The sequence below is a fragment of the Apium graveolens genome, chromosome 8, assembly GCF_009905375.1.
Source record: "Apium graveolens cultivar Ventura chromosome 8, ASM990537v1, whole genome shotgun sequence".
NCBI lineage: Eukaryota > Viridiplantae > Streptophyta > Magnoliopsida > Apiales > Apiaceae > Apium > Apium graveolens.
Genome location: NC_133654.1, coordinates 19417904 through 19443364, shown reverse-complemented (window position 1 = coordinate 19443364; position 25461 = coordinate 19417904). Strand labels below are relative to the sequence as shown.

Below are 25461 nucleotides of genomic sequence, written 5' to 3'. Positions count from 1 at the left end.
TGAAGGGCAAAGGGAAATGATCCTTCCTAGTGGCTTTATTCAGCTTCCTGTAGTCCATGCAAACTCTCCACCCCGTGACTGTTCGTGTAGGAATAAGCTCATTCTTCTCATTTTCTACCACAGTAATACCATATTTCTTTGGCACACATTGAACTGGGCTCACCCATGAACTGTCAGAAATAGGGTAGATGATCCCTGAATCTAGCCACTTAATAATTTCCTTCTTCACTACTTCCTTCATGATTGGATTAAGTCGTCTTTGCTGCTCGACCGTAGGCTTGCTACCTTCCTCTAGCAGAATTTTATGCATGCAATAAGAAGGGCTGATTCCCTTGATATCTACTATAGTCCAGCCAATTGCCGATTTGAACTCTCTCAGAATCCTCAGAAGCTTTTCCTCGTCACTACTTGAAAGGTCAGATGCAATAATAACAGGCAGAGTAGATGCATCACCTAAAAATGCATACCTCAAATGCTCAGGTAAAGGCTTAAGCTCAAGAGTGGGAGCTTCCTCAATAAATGGCTTGAGACGTTTAGGAGCTTTGTTCAATTCCTCCATTTCAAGAGATTCAAAAGGCATATCAATCTTCCTCTTCTAGGGAGAAGCATTCAAATATTTTAATTATTCTTCACCTTTGTCATCTTCACTATCTGAATTTCCCAATAATGATTTTTCTAAGGCATCAGACCTTAGTAATTAATCCAGTTCTGAAGTAACCACAGAATCAACCAACTCCACCTTTAGGCACTCCTCATTTTTCGCAGGAAATTTCATAGCGTTGAACACATTAAAAGTTACATCCTGATCCATCACTCGCATTGTGAGCTCACCCTTCTGCACATCTATCAGGGTTTGGCCAGTCGCCAAGAAAGGTCTTTCCAAGATTATGGGAATCTTCTTATCCTCCTTGAAATCAAGAATTACGAAATTAGCACGAAAGATGAGTTTATCAACCTTGACCAAGACATCCTCCATAATACCTCGCGGATTTGTAATAGAACGGTCGGCCAATTGCAGGGTCATATAAGTTAGTTTTGGATCAGGTAAGTCCAACTACTTGAATATTGACAAAGGCATCAGATTGATGCTAGCTCCCAAGTCACATAAGCATCTGTTAAAAGACACTTTTCCAATAGTACACGAAATAGTGAAACTTCCTGGATCTTTTAGCTTCGGAGGCAACTTCTCTTGCAGCACAACACTGCATTCCTCCATGAGAGCGACAGTCTCTAAATTATCTAGCTTCACCTTCCGAGAGAGAATACCTTTCATAAACTTTGCATAACTAGGCATCTGCTCCAGAGCCTCATCAAAAGGTATGTTGATATGAAGTTTCTTGAACACCTCCAGAAACTTCTCAAATTACTTGTCCAGCTTCTTCTTCTGCAGCCGCTTAGGAAAAGGCGGTGAAGGATAGATTTTTTTCTCCCCTGTATTACTCTCAGGAGGAGTGTGCTTAACAGTAGTCTTTCTTTGTTCCACTTCTACTTCCTGCTGCTCTACTTCTTTTTCAGCCCCAGCTTCTTCAGTCAACACTTGAGTTTTTTCAGGATTCACAACCTTTCCAGACCTCAAAGTAATTGCCTTTACCTGCTCCTTAGCTTCCCTCTTTCCTGGCACTTCAGTGTCACTAGGTAGTGTACCAGGCTGACAATTAAGCAAGGCATTGGCAATTTGTCCAATTTGATTTTCCAAGGTCTTGATAGAAATAACTTGACTTTTACACATAAGCTTCAACTCCTCTAATTCAAATTTTTCATCAGCTTGTTGCAGCTGGAGTTGTTATCTCGGTGTATATTACGGTTGCTGAAAACCAGGGGGGTTGTACTGCTTAGCTGGATACTACTGATAAGGCTGTTGAACCGCATTCTGAGTGTTGCTCCAACTGAAATTAGGATGATTGCATTTGTTGGGATGATAAGTGGCTGGCACAGGTTACTGCGAACGCTGAAAGTTGCTCACAAACTGAGCTGATTCACTAGAAATTGTGCACTGATCAGTCTCATGGGCACCAGCACAAAGCTCACAGACACTAGCGATTTGATTAACTCCATAATTAGCCAAAGTGTCCACCTTCATCGTCAAAGCCTTAAGTTGGGCAGCTATAGCAGTTGTTGCATCCAACTCCAGAATTCCTGCTACCTTTCCCTGAGTCAATCTCTGGGAAGGATTCTGGTACTCATTAGCAGCCATCAGTTCAAAAAGTTCATAAACTTCATTGTAGCTCTTAGCCCACAAGGCTCCTCCTGATGCTGTATCGAGCATGGGTCTAGAAGTAGCACCCAACCCATTGTAGAAACAGTTGATAATCATCCAATCAGGCATGCCATGGTGTGGGCACTTCCTTAGCATCTCCTTATATCGATCCCAAGCCTCACACAGAGATTCTCCAGTTTGCTGAGTAAACTGAGTAAGAGCATTCTTGATTATAGCAGTCTACGCCATAAGGAAGAATTTAGTGAGAAACTTTTGAGCAAGATCTTCCCAAGTGGTGATAGACCCTGCTGGTAGAGAATGTGTAACACCCCCAAATCCGGGGTCGGGGATCCGGGTTGTCACGAGTTCCATTTCCCTTAATAATACTTAATCTTAATAATCAACCAACTACTGCGTATTGTGACCCCACAATATACACACACACCACAAGTTATAGTCTCAGAGATGAATATCCAAAAATAACACAAGTCATTTTATTCCACAATTATAAGCCATTACACCTCAAAAGAGTTTCTGAATAAATTTACATATTCTTTGCCATTATTACAATTCATAAGTATACATAAGTCTGGTACATCAAAAGTTGAAAGCCTAGCCTATTGGTAGTTCCTACCTCAGCTACACGACATCAACGCCTACAGGAAACTGCGGAACGTGTCCTATCCGCTCACGAATTGGGAGCTTGGTCCTGTTCATCTTGTCTATCTGTTGTTGTGTGATGAAAGAAGAAAGCAAGGGTGAGCAACAAGCCCACCAAAATAATATGTATAATGATTTACAATATGTGAGCATTCTCATAGTACTCATGAAAGTCTTGGTCAAGTAAAAATGAACCAAGTTTGATATCTTAACGCGACCAAGTCACAAAATATTAAGTATATATGTATATATACTTTTCAAAATCTTGGAAACCTCTTCCATGCCTAATATACACAGAGTTCCAGTTTATAACTGTATAAAAATATCGTTGCAAGGTGATCTCATATATCTAACCTCGTCTCAACGTTTTTCTGAAAATCTTTGTCATGCATAAGATAATCATTAACCAGATATAAGTTGAAAAGATAAAGTTACAAGATACTCCAATATACTTATATCTTTTCCGAATACTACTTGAACTACCACCATTCAAGGTATAATCAGTTTCAAAAGTTCATCACATAGATGAGACTACAAGAAAAGACTTGAATATATTCAATCTTTGAAATATCATTATAAATAATGAAGTTACGAGATACTTCATTAAGTCTCGATATATATATATACACCTATATATATATATATCTCATACTTTCCTTGAAAACCTCTGTTATGAAAATTATAAACAGAATTGCAATATCCAATGAATTTGGAAAGGAGAAAACCTTGGCGTTGATCAGGCAAATATACCAATTAAGTCACCTTTTCTACTAGTAGATGGATGAATCCCCCACTGGTCATCACCCTGGCCACATTAGGACCTTATGCTGGACTACCACTCAGTCACTTACGTATTGATGGACTCCCACTGAGCCACTTACACTTTCATGGACGCCCACTAAACCCATATGCTTATGCCGACTAAAATAGATGGACTTATTTCCCGAACGTTGGGCAAGTAATCAAAATGTTTTCTCAAAACAGCAACCTCGTTGCGAATATAAAATACACCACAGAGCGGGATCCCTCAGATTTTTAAGCGAGTATTTAAATCCCATTCGAATGGAAGATCATAAATTTGAAAACGAGTTTTGGGATCCGCTCTAACTTTTAAAATCATTTTGAAGACTCGAAAAAATTTTTAAGAATGTTTGGAGTAATGCTGATTTAATAAAATAAATCAGTCCCGATATATTAGAAAATATCTTAATATTATTATTTAAATAATATTTCCATAAGGATAATCTTTATGAAAATATTTGAAGTAGAAGTTTTAAAAACTCATACTTGAAATGAATAATAAATAACAAAAGATATACTTATACGAAAGTACGATCTTTATTTGAATAATCGAAATAAGTTTGATTATTATTCACACCATCGAATATACCTTATTCGATTAATAGTGATAGAAAATTATATATATATATATATATATATATATATATATTATACTCGGGAACATCGACTCCCGGTTTAGAAAAATGTTCTCCTTCGGGTCCCCTATACTTAGGTTATACGCAACTACTGTTTATCTCTAGCATAGGTATTATGCAGTTTATAAGCATTTGAATTGATAATAAAATATCAAGATTTCACAACATGCATATATATAGCATATCAACATGCTCCAATATATCGCAATATTTGCTAATAACAACCATGCACTTATCTCAAGATAATGCATCAATATATTTACATCACAACAACAGTATAACGGGTAGAAAACTTGTCTGAGTGTTTCGGGGTAGAATTAAGCTTAGAGTGGGTCCGGTAACTTATGAACAACATAAGCCGGAATTAGACCACGATCGCTTAAGAAACTAGTCAAAACTCATTCATACCCTAACGGTCGCTTACGGTCGCTTATACGCTTAACGGTTTGCGTTAATCGCTCGCGTACCCTCGGCTCCACTAATTTTAATAAATTAACCGTTACGAATTTTAAGGCGAATCTTTTGCGAATACTCTACCAACTGGCTAACCCACCTTACATAATTGTTTCGTAATCCAATTAGTCTTTTAAGAGCCTTAAACAAGGTTTCAAAGTAAAGCGAGGGATAAAGGTTCGTTCACGAAACGCCGTTACTTAAAACGGTCGTTTCTCCTAAACCGTACATCGAAACCAAGCGAACCGTATATCAAAACGAAGCTTACTACACACTCTAGCTAATCATGGCAATGTTACAGATTGGTCAGTGAGTTATCTGGTCCGAGATTCATGTACAACAGTCTAAGAAAAATGGGCATTACGACGGCTATGTTTACGAGTTTTCCAAGTTTCTCACTACACCAAAACCTCACCAAACAACCCACAATTATTAACAGATTAAAACCTCAACTAAATAATACTATACCAATCCTTATTTTTCAGATTCTTCATCTCAACCAACCACAATCAAGTTCTATTAACTATAACAAGATTCATCACCAAATCACTCCAAATTCAAATCAAACTACTAATAATCAAAGATCATGCTTCTCATTTAGAAAACCAACCATCAAACTCACTAATAATCAAAGTAAAGGCTAGGGTTTGAAGTTTATACCTTCCTTGGGAGGTGTTAAGTTTCTAGGAAGCCTTAGGGATCCTTCTACAAGCTTGATCTTTCCAAAGAAATCAAGAACACAAAGTTAGGCTTTGAAGTTTCTAAAAGTCCGATTGAAAGAACTGTAACAATGAGCGTCTTACCATGCTTATTTGGACTAGACTTGTGAACAAGAGTTGTAGGCCATCTCAATACCTTTCCAACGAGCTATAGAACACAACATTTGAGTGAGTATTGAAGGAGATATGGTAGTTTGAAGTTGCTGAGTTTGTTTTGGCCGAGAGCTTCTTCTTGCAAAGTCAACTCTTCTCTTTTTGATTTTGTTATTTGCTTGGTTGATTCTTCTTTTTGTCTTGAAATTTGTTTTAACCTTTTCACAATGGTTAATTTTGTATGGCCCAAAATCACCCAACAAACAAAACTCCTTTGTCATGCTTATGCAAGCAAGCTTGTGTCATGTGATGACGTCATCATCCACTACCTTTTTAATTAATCCCTTAATTACTTGGCTAATGACCGTTGATCTGTTATACGGTTCGCTTATCTTTCATTTTCATTCGTCGTTTGAGGGATCATATCCGAGATCTTATTACTTGGGTTACCTTAAACCTTTCTCAATATTTTATATTTCTTTTATGATCCTCTCTTATAATCCTTGAATTTAAATCCTTTTAATCATGTTACCTTATACTCAATTCTTTCGGTATCTGGGGGATTTTCGGGAAAAATTAAAGTGTTCGAATTTTGATTCTGACGATCTTTACATACACTTATTTACTTCATGAAATACTAATACGATCTTAGAATTTCCATAATAGTACTCCTATATATCGTGGTCTGATAATTTTTCTTAATCAACATTGTCAGCACAAGTTACTATTCATCAGGGTTTCAAAAATTTCCAAAAATTGGGGTTATTACAGTCTCCCCTCCTTAAAAGGATTCCGTCCCGAAATCAGTTAGAAAATGAATAAGGATGCTCTCTTAGCATTGCACTTTCTAACTCTCAAGTAAATTTTCCCACATTGTGATTCTACCACCAAACTCTGCCTAGTTTGATAACCCTTATCCTAAGCACTTGTTCCTTTTTGATCTATTACCCTTCCCGGTTGCTCCATATAGGTTACGTCTGGTTGTATGTCTATGCGCTCATATTGTGGCGCCCTCCAAACCCGGGTCAGAAGTTTGGGGTCCACACATACACCTCATTTATAACCTGCTTATAACAATAATAAAGATAATAATAATATGCAATGACCCTACTTACCAACTACCATGGATCGCAGCAGGTTAAAGTATGCACACAAGCCACACATCTACTTATATTACATACCGATCAAATCCCAACTAGTCAAACTCAACTGAGTATTAAATATATTACAAACTTTTACAAACTTAAATTATTCCAAAAGAAGCCTACTAGCTCAGCTTCCTCAATCTGAACCCCTAGCTCTCGCGCTGGACTGGGGATCCTCTTTACCAACTGGTTCCTTTTTAACTGGAAAGAATATAAACAACATCGCACAAATGAGCTAACTAGCTCAGCAAGTCACAATGACAAAACTGAGAATAATGATCATCAGGTGAACATGATTATGATATCAAATGAACAATGGATTATGATTTAGAATTGGATATTATACTTTTAATTTAAAAACCAAGGTTAGGCTGCTGATCAGTCACGCACTAACCCCGAGCAAGGCACACATCATTGCTCTAACTACTGGATCCAAGGCACACATTGGCCTAACTTGACCATTGTATGGTCTGACCACGAATCTGGTCCATAATTTTATAAAAACAATCCAATTCTAACATAACAACAGAATATACAATAATAAACAATAACCAGAATCAATAACAATAATAAGTGTTTAACAATGAAAGGGTTTTAATCCTTATAAGGATCAATAAGGCAATTTAAAAGCTTGGATGCTGGGTAATGAAAGAATTGGATAACAAAGGAATCAACATTTCAGGGTTTCAAAGATTTGGGCTTTCAAAGCATAGGATGCAATGGTTGAGTATACAAGTAATTTAGTTCAGTGGTTGGGATTCTGTTTGCATGTATTTGTAGAGTAGTATCGTATACTTGAGGTTCGTGTTTGGGTATACAACAATCAATGGTATAGAAAGAATAAGGTTCATGGCTCAAGAACAATAACTGGAATCAGGGTTTGGGTTTCAGTGCTTCAAGCACTTGCAATATCAACAAGACTATCAAGTACTACAATATCTCGAGAAAGTTCAGAACACTTGCCTGGTATTAGCTTACTACACTGCACTTGCTTCCAATCACAACTGTCTTACTCCTCAACTATTTGTTTCCCTTTTCTACGTCGTTCCTCTTCTGCTCACATATCATAAGCATCTATCAATAATCGACTCATAGAATTCTATTCAACACATACTTCTATCTACCCTTCGTTTTACCCAAATCCGATTAACGGATTGAAAGTTATGCAATAATCAAGTAAACACCGAATATATAGACCGATAGTCAATCAATAAGTCACGTATAGCACATAATACATCACGTAATCAATGATATATTATTTATAAAGAAGTCTCGGGTCATAAATAGGCTTTCTGATATATAAAATGATTTTTAAAACATATTTCAGAATTAAAACGGGTCGTTGGATCAATTTCAGATTAATAAACAGGGTTCAGTTGGCCAATTCTGGCTCCGAAATAATTTTAGAATAATTATCGAGCCTTGAAAATAATTTAGAATAATATTTTAAAGCTCGAAACTATTTTTTGGAATTTTTAAATTATTTTTAAATAATTAAATCTAATTAAATAATTAATTAAAATCAATTAATAATTAATTAAATCAATTAATCAATTAATTTTCGAATTAATTGACCAATTAATCAATTAAAATTAACTGAAATTAATTAACTAATTAATTTAGATTTATTTTTGAATTAAAAATAATTTTCGGAATTAAAATAATAATTTTTAGAATTTTCAGAAATTAAAAATGAATTTTTATAATAAAAAAAAAATTGGAAATATGATTTTTAAACATTAATAAAACAGGAATCCTAAATTTGCAAAGTCTGGAAACTTCAGGGACCTTAACTGTATCGTCCCCAAAAGTCCAGGGACCAAACTGCAAATTTTACACCCCGTCGCCGGAAAACACAGAGGTGGCCGGAGAACACGTTCCCGACGTCCTCACCCCACCAACACCTCCAGATCACATCTATACTTTATCAGGAACACAACCAAGCCAACAAATCGTTCTAATCATCCCTGAGTTGGCCGGTTTGATTCTTAGAACAGTTTATGTAATTAGGGTTTTTCTCTGAAAATTATAGAATTAACTATCTGCAAATGATTTTGATACGAAATAAAATACGGTAAAAGGCTATTTATAATTACGGAAAATTAGTATCCCGTTGGATCATTCCGGATATAAAACGGTACGTTTATTTGTAAAAACTGATCCAAACAGTATCGGTTTTCGGGATAATTATCCAAATCAGTACAATTTGTACTGCGGTCTTGGTCTCAGCGCCTGGTTACACGTACTACGAAGTGATAATTGGGATATTTTAATAAAAAACTCCCGTTTGTCGAAAATACGGGTTTTATTGATTTACCGAAACGAATATTGTATCGAAAATGTTGCGCCGGGACCCGCGCAGGACAAACCGTACGCCGGATCGAAAAAGTCGAAACATGGAATATGCTCGGAATATTACAATTAGGTTAGGAAGGAGTTCTCGGAATAGTTTCGGATTCCAAAAACGTAACAACGGTTGACGTCGGTTGGTTCTCGTTTTTATAAAATATATTTTAAATACTCGGAAAAAGATTTTATAAATTTCATATGATCCTTATAAATCCATAAATCAACATAAAAATATTTAGGAAGATATGACAATTATCTATGTTTTATTTTGGACATATAAAAATTAAAATACTCAATTAATACTACTTTTGAATATCCAAGTACAGATAACGCTTAACAATTAACTCACAGAATAGATACTGAACACACATAATAATTATTTAATAGCAAAAATAATTACACGATATATCCCGGATATTACATCCTTCCCCCTTAAAAGGATTCTGTCCTCAGAATCTCCTAAGAAAACAAATGAGGGTACTTTTCTCTCGTATCACTTTCTAACTCCCAGGTTGACTCTTCAACCTTTGGATTTCTCCACAATACTCTTACTAACTTTACCACTTTATTTCTCAATACTTTCACTCTTTCCTCTAGAATCTCTATCGGACTCTCTACATATGACAAATCTGCCTGAAGCTCTATTGGCTCATATTCTATTACATGCCTGGAGTCTGGATTATATTTCTTAAGCATTGATACGTGAAAAACATTGTGAATGTACTCCATGTGCGGTGGTAATGCCAATTCATAAGCTACTTTGCCAATGCACTTTAAAATCTCAAAAGGTCCGACATATCTTGGGCTTAGCTTCCCTTTCTTCCCAAACCTCATTAGTCCTTTCCATGGTGATACTTTCAATAATACCAAGCTCCCTTCTTCAAATTCCATGTCCTTCCTTGACTGGTCTGCATACTTTCTCTGACGATTTTGTGCGGCTATTAATCTCTTCTGGATAATTTCAACAACTTCCTTTGTCTGCTGCACCAATTCAGGTCCAAGTATTTTGCGTTCTCCTACTTCGTCCCAATACACTGGAGATCTACATTTGCATCCATAAAGGGCTTCATAGGGTGGCATCCCAATACTGGCATGATAACTGTTGTTGTAAGCAAACTCTACCAGAGGTAAATATTCGTCCCAACTTCCTTTGAAATCAATAGCACAAACACGTAGCATGTCCTCGATTGTCTGGATCGTTCTTTCATTTTGGCCGTCCGTCTGCGGGTGATAGGCCGTACTCATATTCAATCTTGTTCCCAAACATTCTTGAAAACTCTTCCAGAATCTTGAATTAAACCTTGGATCCCGATCAGATACGATAGACACTGGAACTCCATGACGAACTACAATTTCTTTTAGGTACATATGGACCAACTTGTCGAGCGAAAATCTTTCATTTATAGGCAGAAAATGAGCTGACTTGGTAAGTCTATCCACTATAACCCAAATGGCATCATGATTAACCCTTGTCCTTGGTAATCCAACTATAAAATCCATGGCAATATGTTCCCACTTCCATTCTGGAATCTCCAATGGCTGTAGCAATCCGCTTGGCCTCTGATGTTCTGCTTTAACCTTCTGGCAGGTATAACATTTGCTAACCCATTCCGCAATTTCCCTTTTCATGTCTGGCCACCAATAATTCTTCTTTAAATCTCTATACATCTTGGTACTCCCTGGATGGATGGAATACCTTGAATTATGTGCCTCCTGTAGAATTTTATTCTTTAACTCCATCACCGGTGGAATCCAAATTCTAGATGAAAACCTCAGAATACCTTGGTCATCTTGTTTCGTGCATAATTCCTCACCTACCAAACGATTTATATCTTGATCCATTACCTCTTTCTGGTATTTCTTTATTTTCTTCAATAACTCCGGTTGGAAAATCATACTGTACACTTTTGCTTCCTCAGGCTTGCAAATTCTAATTTCCAATTCCAATTTCTGAAATTCTTTATATATCTCTTCAGTTACTGATAGCACATTCAACCTTTCCTTTCGACTTAACGCGTCTGCTACAACGTTCGCCTTACCGGGATGATAATAAATCGAGCAATCATAATCCTTGATCAATTCTAACCATCTCCTTTGCCTCATATTAAGTTCCTTCTGGGTAAATATGTACTTTAAGCTTTTGTGATCCGTGAAAATCTCACACTTTTCTCCATACAAATATTGTCTCCAAATCTTCAAAGCGAAAACTATGGCTGCTAACTCCAAATCATGAGTAGGATATTTCTGTTCGTGTGGTTTCAATTGCCTTGACGCATACGCAATCACCTTATCGTGCTGCATAAGAAAACATCCTAATCCTTTGTGAGAAGCATCACTATAAATTACGAAATTCCCTTGGTCGTCTGGAATTGACAAAACAGGTGCCGTGATTAATCGTTGCTTCAATTCCTGAAAACTTTTCTCGCATTTGTCGTTCCATATAAACTTCTCATTCTTTCGTGTAAGCTTTGTTAATGGTGTGGCAATCCTTGAGAAATTTTGAACAAATCGACGATAATATCCTGCCAATCCTAGAAAACTTCTTACCTCGGTGGGTGTTCTCGGTCTCTCCCAATTCGTAATTGCTTCGATCTTTGCCGGGTCTACTTTGATCCCTTCGTTACTGACTATGTGTCCTAAGAATTGAACTTCCTGTAGCCAAAACTCACACTTCGAGAATTTAGCATATAACTTCTTTTTCCTTAAAATCTCCAAAGCCGTTCTCACATGTTCCGCATGATCCTCTTCTGTCTTTGAATAGATCAAAATATCGTCTATAAATACAATAATGAACTTGTCCAAATATTTCTTGAAAATTCTGTTCATCAGGTTCATAAATGCTGCCGGGGCGTTGGTCAATCCAAAAGACATCACTAAACACTCGTAATGTCCATACCTTGTTCTGAAAGCTTTCTTTGGTATATCTTCTGTTGGATTTTTAAACGTTTTTACACATATAAAATCCAAATAAAAGCATATAAATCGTGAATAAAATTCGAGGGATCGAATCTAACCTTTAAAATAATTTGGAGACAACGATCAGAGATCCTTAGCAGTTGCTCCTCAAGTGTGAAGCACTCCACCGGTATCCACCAAGAAAACGATGTTAAGGAGGAGGAAGGAGGTGGAGAGAATTGGGTTTTCCAAACTTTTTGGGTTTTCGGGTTTCGAGTTTGGAATAAAATAGGGTCTATAATAGTGTATTTATAGGCAAAATTTCCAGCTGAAATTTTCCCATAAATATTATTATTATTATCCCATTTATTATTCTCATTAATAATTAAAACACCTTTTAATCATTAATCCTTTTTCTAAACACTTTAGAAATAATTCTCTCTCTCGATTTAATTTCCAAAAATTAAATCCTTTAATTAATAATATTAAGAACTTTTCTTAATTAATTTATAATCAATTAAATCTCATTTAATCAATTATTAAATTTTCTAATTAATTATTTATTTCATAAATAAATAATTATTAGCCATTATTAATTAATTCCTCCACCATTAAATCATTCTCTTTTTATGGTGTGACCCTGTAGGTTCAATATTAAGCCGGTAGTAGAAATAAATAATAATAAAACTATTTTATCATTATTTATATAAATTCTCTAATTTATTAAATATGATTAATTAATTAATCACAATTATTCTACATCGTGAGTGATGCTTCTCAACATATCGCGACTATCCGGATAATATGAATTCACTGCTTAGAATACCAAGAACCTGTCAGTGAATAGTTACCGTACAATAAACTCCTTCTACCCTACAATGTCCCGATTAAATACAAGGCATGGATCTCGTGTCAAGCCTATCTAATTCAATCACTTGCTTACCATTTACTATGCGTAGTTCTATGCAAATTAGAAACTCCTTTCTAATTTCATTCACTCTGGCCAGAGATTCCTGAACTAGCATAAGTGGATCAGCCTTGAACATTCGCTTCCTTCACTGGAAGGGGTAGATCCTTTATTGATCATACACTATCTTCGTGTACAAATTCCTATACCCAGAAGAGCCCTAATAATTGTCCCTGGAGACTAAGAACTAAACCAAAGCATAGTTAAGTGTACACAAGATGACTATGATGACCTCAAGTCTAAGGATACTTGTACAACTATCACTATGTGAACAACTGCTGACACGTGAGTGAACTCCATCAGTTGTTCAGCTGTGCGAGTCATGTTCAGTGAACTTATTCCATAATAAGCACCTACATACTAGCTATAGTGTCACCACACAAATGTCTATGAGAACAGACATCCTTCATAATGAAGCAAGCATAGTATGTACCGATCTTTGCGGATTATTAATTACCAGTTAGTAATCCTATGACCAGGAACTATTTAAGTTTAGAGTTATCATCTTTTTAGGTCACACTATTATGATCTCATCATAATCCATAAAAAGCTTTACTCTAAACTATGGTATATCTTATTTAAACACTTAAATAGATAAAGCCCGTAATAAAAACAAAACAAGTCTTTATTAATATCAAATGAAATCAAAACAGATTACATAAAAGTTATTCCTAAATCCTAATACATGATTGGACTTAGGACATATTCCTTTCAATCTCCCACTTGTACTAAAGCCAATCACTCTGGTATCTAATACCCATCTCATTTTTATGACGATCAAAGTGACTTTCAAAAAGTAGCTTTGTGAGTGGGTCTGCTATGTTGTTATGTGTGTCAACTCTATTTCAATACAATAAAAGAAATGTTACCGCGCTCCCACTAACCCTTTTGTAGACACATGGTTCATCTACGTTTTTGATAAAATCAAACTCTTTGATTGTCTCATCAAAACGAATGTTCCATCTTTCGAGAAGCCTGCTTTAAACCACATATGGTTCGCAGCAGCTTACCCACTATGTTTTCATTTCCCTTGAAAAGAAAACCATCTGGCCATATGCCAGATGTCATAGTCGTAGTAAACAGCAATCGCAAGCAAAATCCGAACTGATTTTAACAGGGTTACAGGTAAAAGGTTTCATCAAAGTCAATCCATTGCCTTTGTTTGAATTCTTTTCCCAAAAGCCCGGCCATATAGGTCTCCACCTGGCCATCTGCTATAATCTATCTTTTGTATACCGTATACATAGATTCCATTCCGGATTTCATGACACTATGCCATTTCTCTGAGTCAACACTACTCATAGCCTCATTATAGGTCACAGGGTCGTCATCATCAATGATCGACAACTCATTGCCATTCTCAATGACAAGGCCATATTACCTCTCAGGTTGGCGAGACACTCTCCCTGATCTATGAATGGGCTGTTCCACAAAAGGTTGTTCAGTCAGAACAGGTGTTTCCACTTGATTCGTAGTAGTTTGTGCTTCTTGAACTTCATCAAGTTCAATTTTGCTCCCACTGTTTCCTTCAAGGATAAACTCCTTTTCCAAGAAGGTAGCATGTCTGGAGACAAACACCCGATGATCGGTGCAAAAGTAATACCCTAAAGTCTCTTTAGGATATCCTACAAAACTACATTTTACAGATCGATATTCCAGCTTATCTGGGTCAACTTTCTTGACATAAGCTGGACATCCCCAAATCTTAACGTGTTTAAGATTCGGTTTCCTTTCTTTCCATATCTCATACGAAGTTTGAGGAACAGATTTGGAAAGCACCTTATTCAGTAAATATGCTGAGGTTTCCAATGCATAACCCCATAGGAATAGCGGAAGATTTGCATAGCTCATCATGGACCGAACTGTGACTAACAAAGTTCGATTTCTCCTTTCAGATACCAATCTGGAGGAGTCCACTGGGAGACTATACCATTTACTTTGAGATAATCTAGAAACACTCCATTAAAGTATTCACCACCTCGATCTGATCGAAGAGTTATAATACTATGTTTGGTTTGTTTCTCCACTTCATACTTATACTCTTTGAACTTTTCAAAGGCTTCAGACTTGTGTTTCATCAAACATATATCCGAATCTAGATCTATTATCCATGAAAGTAATGAAGTATGAAAATCCACCCATGGCTTGCGTAGACATTTGTCCACATACAACTGTGTGTACCATTCCTAGCAAATCTGCAGCCCTCTCTCCATGTCCACTAAATGGAGACTGTAGTGCCACTATGAAGTGAGATTTTCATCATCCCTTTTCTTTTATTAGTTTGTTCAATCTGAAGTAAATTATGTCACATATATACAGACCATTATTTAAAGCACCACGTCCATAAAGAATATTATCTCTAAGAATAGAACATTCATTATTCTCAATAATAAATTAAAATCCAGCCAAGTCTAACATGGGAATAATATTCCTCACAATCGAGGGAACAAAATAACAATTATTTAAAACAATAGTCTTGCCCGTAGGCATATGTAAATGAAATGATTCTACATCTTCAGCAGCAACTCTTGCTCCATTTCCATCAGTAGAATCACCTCCTCTTCCTCAAGAGTCCGACTTCTCCTTGGTCCCTGCAACAAATTGCAGATTCGAGAACCACATGTGGTATCTAATACCCAAGTAGAAATTTGATTTAATGACATATTCACTTCTATCATGAACATACCTGAATCAGAAGCGGTAGTCTCACTACCCTTCTTCTTCTTCTTCTTCAATTCTGTAAGGTAAACCTTGTAGTTACTCTTCCAGTGCCCCACCTTGTTAGAGTAAAAGCAAACAACTTTGCTCTTGGGGTCTTCAGCTTTTGGTGGAACCGGCTTTTCTTCACCTACTTTCTTCTTCTTGGAAGAGTTCCTCTTCCTTTTCTTAGGATCGGAACCTTCACCAATTAGAAGAACAAAACTCTTCTTAGGGGGAAAATTCGATTCCGCAGTCTTCAACATGTTGTGGAGTTCAGGCAGGCTGACATCCAACTTATTCATGTGAAAGTTCACAACAAACTGCGAGAACGAACTCGGAAGCGATTGCAAGACCAAGTCTTGGCTCAGCTCCCCATCCATGGCAAAACCAAGTTGTCCAAGACGTTCAATCAAATTGATCATCTTAAGTACATGGTCATTCACAGATGATCCCTCAGACATCCTACAACCGAATAGCTCCTTCGATATCTCATATCGAGCTGTCCTCCCCTCCAAATCATACAACTCTTGTAGATGTATGAGGATAGTGTGAGCATCCATATGCTCATGTTGCTTCTGTAGCTCAATGTTCATGGAAGCTAGCATGATGCATTGAGCAACATTTGCATCATCTATCCACTTACGATACACAACATGTTCATCATTATGTGCATCACTAGCAGGTTCAGTAGGCTTAGGTGAGTCAATCACGTATTCCAGCTTCTCAATCCTGAGAACAATTCTCAAGTTTCGAAGCCAGTCAGCATAATTAGGACCAGTCAATTTGTGAGCATCTAGTATGCTCCTGAGTGATAGTGCAGAAGACATAATGTATATTGTAAATCTGTAAATGATAAACACATAACAACACTTAGCAAATATTCGATTTCATTTCAAAACACTATATGAATCGGGTCTTTATTCATAAGTGGCTCCCACTAGTTTTCCTAATTTATTCAACCCCCTACGTGAAAAATTAAGCATTCATAATGCTAGTGGGAATAGGGATCCTACATTCCATTACACGACCCCGGCTGTAGCACGAACCGCCATGTAATGTTCAATAGGCAGACAACTCTTGTCAATTACATCTCATGTTATTCCCTAATCAAACTTTAGCCTCTTGAATAATTGAGTCTCGGCTGTAGCATGACAAACTCAATATTCTAAGTCAAGTCTAACCCAACATTCCGTACAGTTGAATCAGTCCCCAAAGGCCCACGGCTGTAGCACGTACCGACCTTTAGATTCTTATTCAATGTACACATCTCTATGTAATAGTCAAGTATTTCTTATTTCGAAATCAAAGCCCTCGGCTGTAGCATGAACCGACAATGATTCAAAAATAAGAACTACTTTCTATCATGTTGGAAGGCTATGACCGACACAAGCCCGTTGTATTATTGGCCAATTACTACTTGATATTATTTAATTTTAGAGGGATTATATTACGTAACAATCATAATCATATTATAAAGAAATTCTTCCTTTTAAATTAAATATTTCAAATCAGTAATCAATAATCAGATGATTCCCAGATCGGGTGGAGCATTGTCAAGAGGCGTCACTTAATAACCCTTTCTTACAGATAGAAATCTGTTGTTGACAGAACCATCCTTTCTCTCATATCGAAAATTCATATTCAATTACGTGTTTCATAAACACAAGAATCTCATGATTGTGTTCATAATATTTTCATTAAGGTTATGAAACAAATTCACTATACTAGGTTGTCTAACAAACGCCTTATGTTTATTTAAGTTCACCTAAATCTATCATCGCATGATAAACTAAGCATATATAACATATATCAACATGAATAAACATCAAGGTAGGCATGTTACATCATCTAGCACAATAGTCTAAGCATTATACATCTCTATGTATCACATGAAGCATTTAAAAGCAATTAAAACAGTCAAAAACAGCTTTAAAACACTTCATGGAAATATAAACAGTTCAAAACTTTTATATAAACTAAAATTGATCATTCCATTAGATCCGTCTCGGAAAAACGAATCCAACGGTATATTGCACGCCTAAAACGGAGTTACGAAACTCCCAGAAAATCAATTTTAATATCAATAGACGGGCTGTAACGCATTACAGGAACGCGTTACAATACCTGTAACGCATTCCGGTGATGCGTTACACACCTTTTAAGCCATTAAAGGGTGTAACGCATTCCGTGAATGCGCCATAGGTGTGTAACGCATTCCCGGAATGCGTTACACCCCTTTTTTTTTCAACAGTCGACAGCTTTCCTCGATTTCCGTGCAGCCGTCCTTCTCTGTCCTTTAACCGTGCAGCAGCAGTACAGCAAAAGCAGACAAGCAACAGAGATGTGCAGATGTACTGATATATATATATATATACATACTAACAAATAATAATATATATATGTGTTTATTTAATTACGAATTTAATTACAAGATCTTCAAAAATTCATAATAAAAAATCTATACATCATAAAATTATGAAAAAAATACCCAGACGATCTACAATACTTGTAGAACCCAGATCAACATTCAAAATTATTCTGAGAAATGATTTCTCATCAGACAAAATTAATCCATAATATAACTTGTAAAAATCATAATAAATTCATACAAGCACATAAAATCCTGAAATTTTTACCACAGATCTATATGCATACAACCTATGCTCTGATACCATTGTTGGATTTTTAAATGCAGCGGGGTGTGACAAAACACTTTTACACATATAAAATCCAAATAAAAGCATATAAATTGTGAATAAAATTCGAGGGATCGAATCTAACCTTTAAAATAATTCGGAGACAACGATCAGAGATCCTTAGCAGTTGCTCCTCAAGTGTGAAGCACTCCACCGGTATCCACCAAGAAAACGATGTTAAGGAGGAGGAAGGAGGTGGAGAGAATTGGGTTTTCCAAACTTTTTGGGTTTTCGGGTTTCGATGTTGGAATAAAATAGGGTCTATAATAGTGTATTTATAGGCAAAATTTTCAGCTGAAATTTTCCCATAAATATTATTATTATTATCCCATTTATTATTCTCATTAATAATTAAAACACCTTTTAATCATTAATCCTTTTTCTAAACACTTTAGAAATAATTCTCTCTCTCGATTTAATTTCCAAAAATTAAATCCTTTAATTAATAATATTAAGAACTTTTCTTAATTAATTTATAATCAATTAAATCTCATTTAATCAATTATTAAATTTGCCAATTAATTATTTATTTCATAAATAAATAATTATTAGCCATTATTAATTAATTCCTCCACCATTAAATCATTCTCTTTTTATGGTGTGACCCTGTAGGTTCAATATTAAGCCGGTAGTAGAAATAAATAATAATAAAACTATTTTATCATTATTTATATAAATTCTCTAATTTATTAAATATGATTAATTAATTAATCACATTTATTCTACATCGTGAGTGATGCTTCTCAACATATCGCGACTATCCGGATAATATGAATTCACTGCTTAGAATACCAAGAACCTGTCAGTGAATAGTTACCGTACAATAAACTCCTTCTACCCTGCAATGTTCCGATTAAATACAAGGCATGGATCTCGTGTCAAGCCTATCTAATTCAATCACTTGCTTACCATTTACTATGCGTAGTTCTATGCAAATTAGAAACTCCTTTCTAATTTCATTCACTCTGGCCAAAGATTCCTGAACTAGCATAAGTGGATCAGCCTTGAACATTCGCTTCCTTCACTGGAAGGGGTAGATCCTTTATTGATCATACACTATCTTCGTGTACAAATTCCTATACCCAGAAGAGCCCTAATAATTGTCCCTGGAGACTAAGAACTAAACCAAAGCATAGTTCAGTGTACACAAGATGACTATGATGACCTCAAGTCTAAGGATACTTGTACAACTATCACTATGTGAACAACTGCTGACACGTGAGTGAACTCCATCAGTTGTTCAGCTGTGCGAGTCATGTTCAGTGAACTTATTCCATAATAAGCACCTACATACTAGCTATAGTGTCACCACACAAATGTCTATGAGAACAGACATCCTTCATAATGAAGCAAGCATAGTATGTACCGATCTTTGCGGATTATTAATTATCAGTTAGTAATTCTATGACCAGGAACTATTTAAGTTTAGAGTTATCATCTTTTTAGGTCTCACTATTATGATCTCATCATAATCCATAAAAAGCTTTACTCTAAACTATGGTATATCTTATTTAAACACTTAAATAGATAAAGCCCGTAATAAAAACAAAACAAGTCTTTATTAATATCAAATGAAATCAAAACAGATTACATAAAAGTTATTCCAAAATCCTAATACATGATTGGACTTAGGACATATTCCTTTCATCTTCTGGCTTGATCTTTAGTTGATGATATCCCGATCTTAAATCAATTTTGGAGAAGTACTTGGCTCCCTTCAACTGGTCAAACAGATCATCGATTCTGGGTAACGGATATTTGTTCTTGATTGTCAGCTTGTTGAGCTCCCTATAGTCGATGCACAGTCTCATGTTTCCATCTTTCTTCTTAACAAATAATATCGGGGCTCCCCACGGGGATACACTGGGTCTGATTACTCCTTTCTCTAACAACTCATGCAACTGCTTCGCTAGCTCTTTCATCTCAACAGGCGCCATTCTGTACGGGGCCTTGGATACTGGTTCTGTTCCAGGTGCTAAGTCGATTACAAATTCAATTTCTCTATCTGGAGGAAGTCCTGGTAACTCGTCGGGAAATACGTCTGGAAATTCATTCACTACTGGAATATCTTCAAGTTTTGCTGGCTCCTGACTCTTGTCAATCACGTAGGCTATAAAATGCTCGCATCCTTGCCGTAATAACTTCTTAGCTTGAATTATTGTTAAGAACTTCTTTACTTGCTTCTGTCCCTTGAACGTTACTATCTTTTCATCAGGCGTCTTCACTATTACCTTCTTATTTCGACAATCTATCTGGGCATCATGCTTAGATAACCAATCCATCCCTAATATAACGTCAAATTCTCCTAACTTAAATGGTATCAAATCTACACAAAACTTACTACCAGAAATCTCAATCTCACAATTCCCACAAACTTGGTTAACAGTTACACGTTCTTGATTTGCCAACTCCACAGTCATTATTTCATTTAAATACCCAACTGGACAATTTAACTTACTAACAAAATCTTATGAAATAAATGATCGAGTTGCTCCTGAATCTATTAACACTTTGGCACATAAAGAATTCATATTAAGCGTACCTGCCATGACATCCGCATCCTGGATAGCATCCTTCACTGACATGTCGAAGACTCTAGCCCTTGGAGTTTCATTCACTGTTGGGGTAGATCCCATAATCCTCAATGCATTACTGACTGGGGCTGCTGTCTTGCAATCCCTGGCCATATGTCCTGGCTTTCCATATTTGAAGCACGTAAATCTAATGGCTGGAACCTTCACTGCTGGATTTCGGATAGGCTGATCCTTATTTGCTGGCTCTCTTGCTGGCTGATTTCAGCACTCCCTCGAGTAGTGCCCTTTCTGATTGCATTTGAAACATACCACATTCAACTTGTTATAAACTCCTCCATGCTTCTTTCCACAAACTTGACAATCTGTAAAAGTTAATCTCAACTGATTCGGCTGATTCACATTAGCTGGACGGTTGCCCTGTCCTCCGTCTCCTGCATTTTGTCTCCTGAAATTAAAATTTCTCCCTGGCTGGAACTTGCCCTTCTTAAAGTTTGGAAACTTCCCTGGTTGTGACTGACCCTCACTTCCTTCAATTTTCCTTTTCTTGCTTTCCTTTTCCTTCTGGAACATCTCACTCTCTGTCTCTGTGATCATAGCCTTCTGTACAACCCCTGCATAGGTTTCCAACTCAAAAATAGCTACCTTCCCTCTGATCCATGGCTTCAAGCCTTGCTGGAATCTTTTAGCTTTCTTTCTATCAGTATCAACATACGACGACACATACCTTGACAATTCTTCAAATTTACTCTCATAATCTGCCACCGACATAGTTCCTTGCTTTAACTCTAAAAACTTCAGCTCCATCTGATCTTGAACAAACTGAGGAAAATACTTTTCTAGAAATAATTCCTTAAACCTCTCCCAAGTAATAACATCTATACCTTCCAATTTCTTCACCATCTCCCACCAGTAGGTGGCCTCATTCTTCAAATAGTAACTTGCAAACTCAACCTTCTGCTCCTCTTTCACTTTTACCAAGGCAAATGCCTTCTCTATTTCCTTTAACCACACATTTGCTTCAATTGGCTCTGAGGAACCCTTGAATTCTGGTGGGTTTACTGCCTGAAAAGTTTTGAAAGTTACCTGGGGATTGGTTTGTCTTTGTTGTTGTTGTGCCAGGTGAACTGTTTGTTGGGCCAAAATTTGAAGAATCTGGGCTATTGCTGGGTCCATGGGTCCTGGGTTTACATTCGGGTTTGTATCATCTTGGTTGTTGTTGTTGGTTTCTTCATTTTGGGTGTTGGTGGGGGTATTTCTTCTTGGAGGCATTTTCTATAAAGAATCAATCAATTTATTTAGCTTTTGAATCAAATCTTTGCATAAAGGAAAAGTTTTGTAAAATAGGAATATCTCTTTTTGAAAATAGCTGTAACTAAGTAAATTGCAGGCTTCTTTACAGAATATAAATATTTATGGAAAACAGGGTACATGGTATCACAGGGTATAACTGGTGCAATAAATAAGGTAAGGTAAAATAAGTGCAATAGAATAAATGACAGTGCTGTAAAGGAAAAAGGTACTGATATATATATAGATCAAAAGTTTTAGGTAGTACAAGCGTAAAGACGCTTCGAAAGTAAAAGCAAAAAGGGTACAACAACCTACTCACTCGTCAGCATCGCTAGTCTATAAATACAACTCAAAAGTCTACTGATACACACTACACACTACTGTACATACTATACAACCATAACAACACTGCTTAGCATCTCCATCTCTGAGTCTCTGACTCATGGCAAGTCTGGACCTCCAATCTCCTCAAGCTCCTCTAGGACCCACTTAGCCCACTCCACTAGGAAATCAGGGGTGATGTCCTCATGTGTAGCCTCAGCAATCCTCACTGCAGCTGTCCTACGAAATGCCTGTAGCCTCTCTCTGAGTCGCCTCTCACCACTCCCAATCTCTCTGGTACGCATAATATGTAGTAACTCATGGATCTGACCCTGAAGGAATCGCTGCTCCATAAGGCAAGCCTCAAATTGATGATATGGGACAGGATAGGAAGAGAACTGGAAAGGTACTCCTGTGACTGAATAACTAGTAAAGCCTGAATCAGCAGGTGGGGGTCCTCTAACAGGTGGCCTCATGCCTGGAGGTGGAATAGCCTGTAGTGGTACGGGCTGCAACACCGGTGAAGGTAATATAGCCAACACTGGTGGAACAACAGGACGTGGATCCCAAGACGGCACTCCAACTGAAGGCTCTGAGTGATCAACTGATACGGGAATAAAAGAGTCGACCATTGTTGCTATCTGAAATCATATCGCAATATAAGAGTCTCGAACCACAACGCGAATTACACTAATACCTGATATACCGAAGCACTCAACCTCTCGACGTTTTATCTTTCTATTTCTTACTTCTAATCCTAACCCTCTACCCATTCCTGTCAACCTAGGCTTGTGTCAGTGACTTATAACCTGTAGCTCTGATACCAAACCTGTGACGCCCTCCAAACCCGGGTCAGAAGTTTGGGGTCCACACATACACCTCATTTATAACCTGCTTATAACAATAATAAAGATAATAATAATATGCAATGACCCTACTTACCAACTACCACGGATCGCAACAGGTTAAAGCAGGTTAAAGTATGCACACAAGCCACACATCTACTTATATTACATACCGATCAAATCCCAACTAGTCAAACTCAACTGAGTATTAAACATATTACAAACTTTTACAAACTTAAATTATTCCAAAAGAAGCCTACTAGCTCAGCTTCCTCAACCTGAACCCCTAGCTCTCGCGCTAGACTGGGGATCCTCTTTACCAACTGGTTCCTTTTTAACTGGAAAGAATATAAACAACATCGCACAAATGAGCTAACTAGCTCAGCAAGTCACAATGACAAAACTGAGAATAATGATCATCAGGTGAACATGATTATGATATCAAGTGAACAATGGATTATGATTTAGAATTGGATATTATACTTTTAATTTAAAAACCAAGGTTAGGCTGCTGATCAGTCACGCACTAACCCCGAGCAAGGCACACAGCATTGCTCTAACTACTGGATCCAAGGCACACATTGGCCTAACTTGACCATTGTATGGTCTGACCACGAATCTGTTCCATAATTTTATAAAAACAATCCAATTCTAACATAACAACAGAATATACAATAATAAACAATAACCAGAATCAATAACAACAATAAGTGTTTAATAATGAAAGGGTTTTAATCCTTGTAAGGATCAATAAGGCAATTTAAAAGCTTGGATGCTGGGTAATGAAAGAATTGGATAACAAATGAATCAACATTTCAGAGTTTCAAAGATTTGGGCTTTCAAAGCATAGGATGCAATGGTTGAGTATACAAGTAATTTAGTTCAGTGGTTAGGATTCTGTTTGCATGTATTTGTAGAGTAGTATCGTATACTTGAGGTTCGTGTTTGGGTATACAACAATCAATGGTATAGAAAGAATAAGGTTCATGGCTCAAGAACAATAACTGGAATCAGGGTTTGGGTTTCAGTGCTTCAAGCACTTGCAATATCAACAAGACTATCAAGTACTACAATATCTCGAGAAAGTTCAGAACACTTGCCTGGTATTAGCTTACTACACTGCACTTGCTTCCAATCACAACTGTCTTACTCCTCAACTATCTGTTTCCCTTTCCTACGTCGTTCCTCTTCTGCTCACATATCATAAGCTTCTATCAATAATCGATTCATAGAATTCTATTCAACACATACTTCTATCTACCCTTCATTTTACCCAAATCCGATTAACGGATTGAAAGTTATACAATAATCAAGTAAACACCGAATATATAGACCGATAGTCAATCAATAAGTCACGTATAACACATAATACATCACGTAATCAATGATATATTATTTATAAAGAAGTCTCGGGTCATAAATAGGCTTTCTGATATTTAAAATAAATTTTAAAACATTTTTCGGAATTAAAACGGGTCGTTGGATCAATTTCGGATTAATAAACAGAGTTCGGTTGGCCAACTCTGGCTCCGAAATAATTTTAGAATAATTATCGAGCCTTGGAAATAATTTAGAATAATATTTTAAAGCTCAAAACTATTTTTTGGAATTTTTAAATCATTTTTAAATAATTAAATCTAATTAAATAATTAATTAAAAGCAATTAATAATTAATTAAATCAATTAATCAATTAATTTTCGAATTAATTGACCAATTAATCAATTAAAATTAACTGAAATTAATTAACTAATTAATTTAGATTTATTTTTGAATTAAAAATAATTTTCAGAATTAAAATAATAATTTTTAGAATTTTCAGAAATTAAAAAATGAATTTTTATAATAAAAATAAATAGGAAATATGATTTTTAAACATTTTTAAAACAGGAATCCTAAATTTGCAAAGTCTGGAAACTTCAGGGACCTCACTGTATCGTCCCTAAAAGTCCAGGGACCAAACTGCAAATTTTACACCCCGTCGCCGGAAAACACAGAGGTGGCCGGAGAACACGTTCCCGACGTCCTCACCCCACCAACACCTCTAGATCACATCTATACTTTACCAGGAACACAACCAAGCCAACAAATCGTTCTAATCATCCCTGAGTTGGCCAGAATTTGGCCGTGAAGTTTGCCAGTTTCTGGCGAACTTCGAAAATA

At 36.5% G+C, this 25461-nt stretch overlaps 1 non-coding gene across 1 annotated transcript; it reads left to right on the top strand.

The window, feature by feature from the left end:
• Positions 1-2324: 2324 nt before the first annotated feature.
• LOC141682055 (small nucleolar RNA R71) lies at positions 2325-2431 on the top strand. Its single transcript, XR_012559460.1, has one exon. It is a non-coding gene; the product is annotated as a small nucleolar RNA R71 (small nucleolar RNA).
• The last annotated feature ends 23030 nt before the right edge of the window (positions 2432-25461 follow it).